This window comes from Toxorhynchites rutilus, chromosome 2 (genome assembly GCF_029784135.1).
Source record: "Toxorhynchites rutilus septentrionalis strain SRP chromosome 2, ASM2978413v1, whole genome shotgun sequence".
NCBI lineage: Eukaryota > Metazoa > Arthropoda > Insecta > Diptera > Culicidae > Toxorhynchites > Toxorhynchites rutilus.
Window position 1 is genome coordinate 232,571,290 of NC_073745.1, and position 12,054 is coordinate 232,583,343.

The 12,054-nt window shown below is 36.3% G+C and overlaps 1 protein-coding gene and 2 long non-coding RNA genes across 5 annotated transcripts in view; 1 reads left to right on the forward strand and 2 right to left on the reverse strand.

The window, feature by feature from the left end:
- The window catches only part of LOC129767205 (uncharacterized), an 823,328-nt gene that overhangs the window by 620,659 nt on the left and 190,615 nt on the right, over positions 1–12,054 (forward strand). The window lies entirely within an intron of this gene.
- LOC129767208 (uncharacterized) lies at positions 2,607–3,879 on the reverse strand. The gene is made up of 4 exons (XR_008741493.1): positions 3,726–3,879; positions 3,328–3,656; positions 3,085–3,265; positions 2,607–3,017 (listed from the first exon to the last, which is right to left on the reverse strand). It is a non-coding gene; the product is annotated as an uncharacterized LOC129767208 (long non-coding RNA).
- Positions 4,692–5,923, reverse strand: LOC129767209 (uncharacterized). The gene is made up of 3 exons (XR_008741494.1): positions 5,888–5,923; positions 5,435–5,771; positions 4,692–5,361 (listed from the first exon to the last, which is right to left on the reverse strand). It is a non-coding gene; the product is annotated as an uncharacterized LOC129767209 (long non-coding RNA).

Genomic DNA, 12,054 nt, shown 5'->3' on the forward strand with positions numbered 1-12,054 from the left:
CATTTGAAGACCGCCCCGCTCTGTGTGACATGGCTCATTCACAATACACTATAGATCCTCCGCTGCGGTTTTACTCGCGGAATCCGCGGCGGCGAATCCGCCTAATGTGGCATCAGCCTTATGCTAAAGAATTTTGCGAGGCGCAAACGAAACGTTTGTTAAGATACAATAAAATATCGGATTAAAGAAAAGCAAACATGTTATACTCTTAGGTTACAGAGGAGATCAATATGCTATGTCATCGATGATAATATACAATCTCATGGTTGGCATTTTCTTGGGATAATTCTTGAAGTTACATTCCATTCTGTCACTGCTCTATTTAGACTACATTTTAAAATTTTAGGATAGGGTAAATGATCTTGGTTTGTCCAGTCGAAAATATGATCATGGTTTGCCCACTTTTTTGAATGCTCTAATTCAGCGCTCCTGTGTCAAATAAGGCCTTCGAATGTTTCGAAACATATAAATGAAATTGCCTTTTACATGATTTATAGTAGTTTGATAGTATATTTTTACGAAATCACATGTTTTAAAGGATTATAAAATACACCCTCGATCAATGCGCCCCTCATTCGAGCTAACTTTTAATCGATCACCAGATGATTATTTGGCACGTATTCAGACCTTTTCTGGATTACAACACTTATAAATATTGTAAACATCATGCTTGCTCACCATTTGTGTCGGATTTACATAGCTAAACCATTAAATTAACGCATTTTGATGAACTCAATTCTGATCATGAGTTGTCCAATTCAATAATGTTGTTTTGTCCACATGATTTCTATGGCAACCGCTTGGAGCGCTGCAGTTTGTTTATGTTTGTTTATGGTGTGCTTCGCGCATAGCAGAAGTATGGTTTTTCTGTGTTGATTGTGTTGAGGTGAACACTTCTAAAATGCCCAAGAAAAGGCAATATTTTGAAGAATGCCTAAATTATGAATGAATCAATATGATGACAGTAAACTCAAGCAATGATAAATGCAACATCTAATTATGAATTCGAATGTTTTCATTCAAAAATGGAGATTTCTAAAACCGGACAAACCATGATCATTTTTTTGGGGAAACCATGATCATAGGTGGTCAAACCATGATCATAATTCTTCTTTAAGGAAAATCGTTAAAAAACATAAAAGTTTGAATAATTTCAACACCTTATGGTAGTATTAGCAACTAGAGACTTGGGGCTTTTCAACAAACCCAAACTCGTATCGATTATGTGTGATTTTCATGAAGAAAAATCGATTTGCATTTACTAGTTACGTAAAAACACCCCAAATTGGACAAACCAAGATCATTTACCCTACTGAAATTGATTTGCAGACACTCCAAAAAACGTGGTTGAAAAACTTTCGGAATACGAGGGAAACTCGGTATTTGTATGCTACGTTGGGTATATTCAGACTGACTACTTTATAAAATTGTTTTCTATTTTATAATTGTCATCTGTAGATGCATGTGTGTAAACAGTGATGAGGAAATAGATAAATGCGAACTATGTGGACTACATTTTTATAATATACCTCTTCCCTACACAATATTTCATTCTTAGACAAATTAATTTAGGAATTTTTTGCAATTTCAAACTATGATAACAAATTTCTGCCCATAACAATATCTTTTGTTTGTTTTATAGTAGTGGTATTTCCCATTTACCATTTCTCAGTTACTTTCTAATGGATACCCACCGTAGAATATATAAATTTATCTCGGTCACCTTCTCAGGTTTCCCAAAAATAACACTCCGTCATCGCGATTGGATTCAGATACAAAATACCTGCGACAAATAATAGAGTATGTAGATTTCTTTTGTGTACCTTCCCGAAGAAAACAGGTAGAGTTATTTCGATGAAAGGCACGTGCGATAAATTATAGGTTATATAGATTTTTCTCGATTACCTACTCAGGTTTTCTAAAGAAAACTCTTCACCATCGTGATTGAATTTCGATGAAACATACATGCGATAAACAATAGAATATATGGTTCGTCCAATGAATTTTATTGGTTTTCCTTCTCAGGATATCTAAAGATAATTTGTACTGTGTGTCGTAACACGAAATTTTATGGTTTTTGTTTCGTTGACTGATCGAAAGTTTGCGTTTACATAAGCACATCACTTACCACAGTGAATCCTGATTCTTACCTCTTCTCATTAACAACTATCCCTTCAGGACGTGGCCAGCGTCGTGATTGACCATTTAAAGCTCGAATCACCGAAAATTCCACAAGTCAATGCTACAAATCAATGGTAAACAACCAGTGTTTGGATTTCGATCAAAATCGAATGATACATAATGTGTCATACAACCCACTCTACATTGTTGTGCCAAATCGGTCCCAGGAAATGGTGTCGACAACGGTACCGACATCGTGCCATTTTGCAATGATTCTATCGACCTAACCTTCGCATTCGACTACCAATTATATGCCAACACTGTGCCAATCTGACACCACGTCGACCGAATACAAAACTACTCGAACCTTATTATGGTTCTATTTGTTTTCAAAAAAGTTTAATGTTTTCAAGAAATAAAAAAATAATAAAAATTGGGTTGTTTACAAACATTTATTTTTATACAATATAATTTATACAAAAATTTATACACTGCAATCATCGACAATTAGGATTTCTGTATTCAGTGTGTTTACGTGGAATCGTTGTTAAGTGGTCACGAATCCAGCTCATGGTGAGCCAATATAGTAATCGATTTCTTCCCCGGATTGCAGAACAATTGCAGCCTATCGATGGATACATCCTGAACTTGAATTGGACCACCTGAAAAAAAAAGTTTGTCAAGATAGTGAATATCATAAACATGATTTAATCAATTGTTGTATTTTATTCTTCGTATAGAGATAGAGATGGCATTGATGATTGCGAATTTCTTTGAGTGAAGGAGCATGTCGTCATATTCCCGGACGGAAATGTGCAGTTCTTGCCAGGCGCCAATGTTCCATTTGTATCTGAGGTGCCCTGAGGAATGAAAATCCATTGGTCGGAAAAACTTATCTATTAAAAATATCACAATAGTAGCAATAGCCTTTCCTTTTCAATAATTTCATGATATATTTCATACCATCTAAGTACAATGTCTCGTTCATTTACAGCCATGAACAGCGAGATTAAATTCGTCGTTGTCTTTAATGTATGTATAGAAGTTAACATGTGCGGCTCTGAAATTCCTGTGAGTGTACGTCAAGCGCAGTTTCTTACAACTTGTGCGTATCCAATTGCTCTCTTAGCAATGTAATCGTGAACTAGCGACAGAAATTAAATATTGGAATCAAGATATACAATGCAATCAATGTGGTAGAGTTACCGTCAATCAATGTAATTCTCCAGCATAGCATTTTTCATTCTGTTCCATTCTCGTTTAAAACATCTTCCTGAAATTTCCGTTGTTGGCCAGTCTCAAACATTCATGTAGATCTTGTGGTAAACGGTGGGCGGCTGGTCGCAGCTACTGCATGTTTCTTCATTAACACAGATCGAGTTTTTATCTCGTTCGAAACTACCTTCTCCGTCCTCATATCACTTCTAACCGATGATGTCTGCCGTTTGTAGGATTGAAGGAAAACTGCACATAAGGTTCCCTCAGATCCGTTCGTATCGATTGCGCATTTCTGCTGTTTTTGCGTTAAAGTGTATCTGAAAAAATTGAGATAGAGGTAGAATGTTTTGTATATCGAAAGCAATGAAACAAAGGATTTCTGTTACCTATTCATACTTCGAAGTTTTCTCTATGTTGTTTTCAATTTGCGCATATATTTTGGCGATATTTACTGCACCGAGAAGTATTCCAATTGAAAATAGAATACATAAAACGAGCTGATATTCGCGACTGTTTTTTACCACTTCCATGTTCTGTGTTTTGACAGATCAACGAGAAAAAGAAAAGCTGCAGTGATGCCGTTTCGCTCAGTACAAATAATCACGTACAATTATAGCTGAAAGTGTAGAGTGTGCTGTCTGTGGGGGTGCAAGGCGGGGTAAAATTCCGGCACTTTTCGTCACTCGGCCGACACCGTGCTTATAACCGCTCGATTCAATTTGAAACTGGGAAGTAACCTCTCACGAACAGAGGAACGAAGACTGTTGTTTGCATATTCGAGCTGTATCAAACATCGCAAACCATTTTCGAAGCCTGCATACAAGTTTGAACCGCATATATTGTCCCGCTCTACTATAGCGAAACCCACTGCACAGACAAGTGCAAAGCAATAAATGATACAAGAAAAATTACGTCTTCATTCGGTCACAATTTGCCAGGTGTATTGGGCACCTTACACGATCAAAATTATTGACAATATAAGTCTTCAAAATCGTGACAGCCAGGCTTTTCGTTTCGATCTAACCTCAATCAATATGTTGCCACCTTACACGATCAATATCGCCATCAACCCGGACAACGAAAATATCCGCGATGACTACCCACTCTACTTTGTTGTGTCGAATCGGTCCCAGAAAATGGTGTCGACAACGGTACCGATGTCGTGCCATTCTGCAATGATTTTGTCCACCTATCCGTCGTAATTGACAACCAATTTCGTGCCAACACTGTGCCAATCTGGCACCGCGTCGACCGAAACTGCTCGACCTTTATTATGGCTCTGTTTGCTTCCTAGGAAAATAAAAGAAAAAGCAAAAAACAAAACACCAACCATGGATGGAAATGATTTATTTCATTGTATAAAACTACATTATACATATCATTTAGTTGTATAATATCTTTGAAATTTAACATCATAAAATACGTTACCACATTCCATTAGTCTCAGCATATCGATCCGTGATATCCTCTCTAATTGGATGCTGGTCATTATAAAAAATATCATTTTGCTATCCTAATTATAAATCGTTACTAAAAATCACCTAAACTGCCCTGTTCGCTTATTTCGGTTTCGGAATGCTTTTTAAAATTTTCCCAATGATACAACCTGCTTAGCATACCAAAAAAGACTCTCCTGTATTTAAGTGAATGTGCTGACGAATTGCCATTGAAAAAAGTATTTCAATTTTTTTCAAAGGAACAAAATATTGATCCATTGAATATATTACCTACTAACACAATACGACAACGTAATAATCCTTCGCGGTTCTGAATGGAGTTCCCAATGAATTTCCATATCCAAGAACTATGTTTTGAAGGAACCTCGGATAAAATAAAAAACCAAAATCCGGCAACCAGTCACCAGTCAAAGGCTTATGTTCACTAATGCCATTAAAAGATGCTAGAATTTACTTTGTTTTAACCTCACACGTTATCTGCATACCGTTGGATACATTGGAGTGGCGTCGATTTTGCTCCTCAAGACACTTCACAACATCATCGAAACACTCACGTAATACGGCACTGAAACGTTTCAAATCTGTATCAATAATAGAATACAATTTAGTTGCTGCATATTTTCCGGATTTTTATGTACCTGTTATTGTTCCGGTATTTTCTCGTTATATCACCATGTTAACGCATAATTTTACGACTGTACTCAGTCTGCGAATAGTATTCTCGAGCATCTAAAAATCGGTTATATTGATTTTTTGATGCCTCTCAGCAAATATTTTCGTCTACCGCTGCTGCGTCTTCATAGATCTTTTTTCTCCAAAACCGAAATGTTCGACTTGTGGAAACCCTTCATGGCCAGGTTAGCCGTGGCTCATTCTTATCGGAAAAGATGTGTGTGGTGCTGCTGTTGTTCATTGCTTTCTGCACGACAAATGCTCACTGCATTATGTGGGCGATGCACTCCGCCATCAAGAAAACTTGTAAAAATGAAACAAAACGCTTGTTGTTAGTTACCATTACCTTCAGAATGTAGATATGTTCTAGACCAACATGAGAAAATCTGGCTTGACACATAAATTAAAACTGTTCTTACCTGCGAAATATGCTTATCAATTCTTTCTCTGTTTTGTTTCGAATGACAGTTTAGAGAAAAAGCAATCGTTGCAGTGCTGCCGTTTTGCTCGAACATGTAATCGCGTACAATTATAGCTAGAACTGAAGGCAGAGTGGACTGCGGGGGGCAAGGCGAAGTTCGGTTCCAGCACTTTTCACTGTTTCGGTCGACATGGTGCTGATAACCGCTCGAAAATAAATTAGAGCGGGTAGTGGTGACATTCGAGTTTGGGATCCAAAGTATTTACCATCAGATTAGAAGGCTCAAAGGCAATCTTGAATTGGTATAATTTGAATGAAAATTTCTACTTGGCATTATTTAATTACTTGAAGCACGTAGTCATAACCCAAACTTAATTTCTTTCCTCTAAATTTATCGATATTCCTACTAAAACTTATTATTATAATATAAAATTAATTTCAGACACAATTTTCGTAGAGTATTTTCTCACCACTTGCAGAATAAAAGTGATTTACATTCGCATAGGATACTCATTCGGGTCTGAAAAGTTAATTTTTATTCATAACTTACACTTTAAAATTCATTTTTCCTACTCAAAAACACATCATAATACTCACTTCACAAATACAGGCTGTTCCTTTCAATTTCGGAGATGCCAGTTTTTTTAGTTTGCGAAAATACATGCAATATTGTCTGCAAGCAAATGTTATTATTTTATAATTAAGATTATATGAGGGGCTCAGAAGGAAAGGGGTGTAAGTGACATGTTCGAGTTTCTCTTCATCGACTCTGATCACTTTGGTTATAACTTAACTGCAAACACATTCCGAGCAGATGAATTATTCACGAAAGAAAAAGTTGATGAAAATAAAATCGATCAAGTCACTCACACCCCTTTCCTTTTGAGCCCCTCATATATAACTTACAGATCATATTCACCCTATACCTTAAATTAACGCCAGTTTTTTCCTGCTAGTGATTTTCCTACATCTTTCCATTCTCCAAATTTCATAACGGAATGTGAAGAAACACACAACTTAGACTAAAATGGTTGCCCCACTTGCTAGCGCTAAAAATAACCGAATTCAGAACATTGAAAAACTCGTAAAACGCTGTTATGTTTTATCCACTCTCTCAACATCACACTGTCATTTTACTTTGAGGTTTTGATTTCTATTGCGAAAAGTACCGTATTTTGCTATTAAAAATAACATTTATGTTCCCTAGAATTTCTTAAGTTTATAAACTTCAATTGCTATCGTATTCAAATACTAACAAAAACGAAATGTCTGCAAGTTTACAGGTACGCTTTCAAATCTGGCAAATCTGGCAACTCAGTGTGGAAGTCCGAGAGATAAAACGTCAACATCATTCATTTATATGAAATGTCACGATATTGATGCTCGAAAATCAGAAAATCCGGATTTCTGCGTTGTCGGCTGTGTTCAGCTGTCATCATGCTCTCAAATGTCATCATATTAACAATCATATTGACCGTGTAAGGTCCGCTTATGACACGATTATCGCTATCTCACTCTACCTACCGTTACCGCCTATCTCACTATCCCTCTGCTGTAAAAGTTCATCATCGACATCACGATATGTCAGATGGTGGTAAAATGGTAATTCGCGATAACGTCGACGTCTGGTGGCGACTTCAAGTTTGAGTCATAATTTGGGTCCCAAAATCGTTAGTGTAATCTCTACCAGATTAGAAGACACGAAGCCGGTTTTTAAATTTTAAAATTTGAATGAAAATTTTCACATTATGTTATTTAATTATTAGAAACACGTATTTCTGACTTTCATTCAACCATATGGTCATACAATTCCAACATTGTTGCTGATTTTTTTCTTTATAATATAAAGTTGTCTTCATAAACAATTTTCGTATGAGACTTTTTCCCCACCTGCAAATAAAAATGTTTTTAATTTAAACTGAATACTAATTTGATATGGGAAAGCTAATTTTCATTCATAATTTTAATTTTGAAAACGTTCACTCCGACTGAAAATCAGCTGTTCTTTGACGCTCCCCTAAACTAATAAACGAAGCTCACTGCCGTCAACGCTGATCGCTGTTTTGAAGAAAACAAATACTTCTGACGTGTGAGATGTTGGCATCAAAAACATGACGGGTGCCATACGGCAGCAATTTGCGGAGAGCAACGAATAGGAAAAGAGAGCGGTGTTGCCAGTAAAACTATACGGTCTATATGTATTCATATATATATATATATATATATATATATATATATATATATATATATATATATATATATATATATATATATATATATATATATATATATATATATATATATATATATATATATATATATACATATTTCAAGAGATAACGGCGTTAAAAATGGAAGATATGATCTGTCTACCCTTCCCTTAGCCTCTATCGAGATAAAAAATCATATAGTTTGCACTCTCTGAGACTTAGGGTGGGTTTAGACTAGTGATATATTCACGTGAAGAAATATGATGAGATTTATAGAAATCGCATCAACCGTTTACACTAGCGTGAACTTCTATAATGAATATATTCATATTTTCGGTGAATTTATTCACCTGAAGTAGAACTGCATCCAACTTTAGTGATTTCTCACCAGTGAGAAATTCACAAGCGTTTACATATGCAGAATTTATTCAAGTTATATATACCTCGAATAAGTGTATCATATTTATTCTCACCCGTTTACACCTATTTTCACGTGAATAAATCCATCTATAGCTATAGATCTCCCTAGTGTAAACCCGCCATTAGAAATCAGGATCTGCTACATTAGGCTAAGGTTACTTTGGATAGGAGTACGCACGAAAATTTGATTGTACGAATAGAAACAAACAATTTTGTTCGATAGAAGCTAACGAATACGAACGAAGCAAGGGGGAAGCAATGTAACCACACCAATACAACTCAATGTGGTTGTTTAGCTTCACTATTGCATACAATTCGTACGACCACTTTTCTGCATCCAGTGTCACCGCCGCCTTAGCTGAATATGAGAAATTCGCTTTGCGTAGTCCGTACGATCCTGCTGTTTCATGATGCATGGAGAGGTCGATATGCATATGTTAGAGGCAAAGAAGAAAATAAACTTTCTGCACCGAAAGCGTGTATGATGGTTCTGCTTGTGTGTCGGTGTATCATGAAGTGCGAACCGATGCAATGTTGTCTCGTTCTCTTTTGTGTCGTGATTTTCAGCACGTAACAACAAGAGGATGCCGCTGGGGGAAATGATTTGTGTATGATCATATTCGAACGAACGAAAGCGATTTTTTCAGTGAATGGATCATTTGGCAAACACTGTAAACAACAATGGATAGGAGAAGTGGGGGCATAGTGGTCACCCTAAGGATTATGCCCATTTCCAACGTCCACATACCGCTTCAATTCCCGTTTTTCGAAGCATATTTTAGTTCAACTCATAGTTGTTCAAGATAGCATTTGGCTTTTGCTATAAAAATTGAAAATAGTACATTTTTCATCATTAGAAGAAAAAGGTGAAAAAATCGAACTTTTTTTTGCTTGGTGGTAAAGTGGTCACTCGCACATATCAAGCTAAATGGGATAGATTTATGTTTTGACGTAGGATTACGTCTTTCGAGAACATATTGGGGTACAAATTGAGAATCGAAAATCGAGCACATCGTGAAAATTGTCCAATTTCAAACGCTTACTGCTCAGTCATTTTATGATGGATTGATGAAATTTTTGCGTCAATCGATTTCGGTACCTCATAACAAGTTTTTATATTGAAGAAAATAACATACGTCATGAAACTAACTATCGAACAATTGAATAATCTCAACCCCTATCCTAACGGAAAAACCCACTTCTGATTGGTCGAATTGACGGAACATGCGGCGGGTCCCTAACAGAAACATCAAAACCAAGCTGCCTGAGCGAAATCGGCGTTGCAAATGCATGAAAGTAGGGGGAACTTTTGCTCCCACCGAAATGTGTTCCCTAACAGAGACATCAGAACCAAGCTGCCTGGGGGAAATCGGCATTGCAAATACATAAAAGTGTTTTTTTTTTTCCTACCGAAATGTATTCCCTAACAGAAATATCAAAACCAAGGTGCCCGGGGGAAATCGGCATTGCAAATATATGCAAGTCGGGGGCATTTTCATATAGCAAGTAAGGTGAGTGATGCGATTAGTTCTAGCAAATAAAATTTAAATTTGGAACTTTAATGTTTGTTGCTTCGTGAAATTTCATATCGATGACCGATCGTAAGTGTAAGTGTAAAATTGTATATGGTAGCAGTTGTGTTAAAAATGATTTGATATATGGAAGGATTGATTGCAATTTTCATAATTAAAAACCAAGGTGTGTTCCCGCTCGAGAGGTCGTTTGGTTTGTTTAACTGTCTGTTTGTTTATTATTGGATTATAGGCTGTAAGCCCGTTACCCTTCTTAAAATTAACATGAAGACATAAAATACACATTTAAAACACATTTACATTTAGTTGGTTCCTTAAAAATAATCTTAATTTCCTTCGAATCTCTTCTGTTGTCATACTCACAGAAACCACATCTTGTAGCACGTTAAACTCACGCATGAATCTAGTTGTCGGTTCGTGCTGTGTGTAGTTCCTGTGTCTTAGGGGTGGATTAAACACCCTCCGTCGACGAAGTGAAATGGGGCTGGTATTAAAGCAGATCCGGTCGTAGAGACACGGACTTCTATTTAAGCTATCTATTTTGTTGTGTTCATTTTCAACCAAGGAAAGTTTATACGACGAGAAATATTGGAAAAATGGAAAAAATATTAGAAAAAGTTAGTTCCTTTATGCTCTACATATAGTATTAGTTGTTGTTAGTCCAATTGCAATTCGCATTGGGTTGAATAAACACACAGAAAGTAAAAATTTACTTTTTCCATTTCAAATATGTTTTCTCTATATTAAAGTAACATGTTTTTGCTGATGAGAAAAATTGATAATTGTGTTCGGTATTGGTAATTATCTTATATTACATTGGTGAGTTTTTTTTTCTTTATTTCATGTATACATAACACAGGAGGCATCTCGTCTAGAATTATAGAGGGCGGTTTTCATCATATCTCGTTCTTCTTCGGTATCTTTTATCTGATACGCACCACCCAACGACTATTTACCATCCTTCTGTCATCATCACTCGGTAAGCACTGGTGGAGTGAACAAACAATACCCAACAACCAACCAAAACGACCCTTTTCAGGGCCACCAAATCATTATCAAAAAGGTTAACGATGTAATTTTGACAAACCTATCCAAAATGAACAGATAGCCTAACGGAATTCTACGTCAACTATGCGGTCGAGTCTCGGACACAAATTTGTTCAAATCATACTTGATATAGTAGGTACGCGTATGAAATAAGCTTGGCCTATTCACCTAGAGTCTAAATTTCATTTTTCTCATGCATACAAAAACGACAGAGCATTGTAGGTGAATAACACCTATGACCACTTTGCCCCCAAATACCAAAGAAATCTCTATGCTAATTAATCGCTGAGGTTGAACAAAATATCTGTTCACCTTTCCTAGAATAGGTGAACAGTTGTCCAAACTGATGATGTGTCCAATATATCAGATTGAATATACTAAATTTCACGTGAAATTCCTTAGATACCATGCGCACAGAACTACGGCCCAAAGCTATCGAGAGAGCAATTTCTGTTTTTATTCATATTTTGACATTTTGACAGCTCTACTGAAGTACAGGGTGACTCAAAAGTCATTAAATTCTCCAAACATAAGGTGACTATCAATACGGTTTCAATAGTCAATAGTTATACTACCAAACAAGCAGGTGACCACTTTGCCCCCCATGACCAATTTGCCCAAACTACCCATATAATACTTGCGCAATTTTTTATTTTGTTTCACCTCATACACTACACAGTTGTATTCGAACGATCACTGCTCCAACATATCTGTTCTGATGTTTTTTGACGTAGGACTACGTCTTTCATTTCTATACCGGGGTGTAAAATCAAAGTTTCGAAAACGAAAGCGTTACGCCGGAGACCGAGATTTTGAGTGTTAATAGCTCCTAAACAACTGAACGAAATGGTATGATAAACACTTCATTCGAAAGATAAAATGTTTACGCGTTCTATACTTGTTACTTTCTGATCCAAAAACTTGTTTCAATAGTCTTAAATTTGCTTTCAAAATAG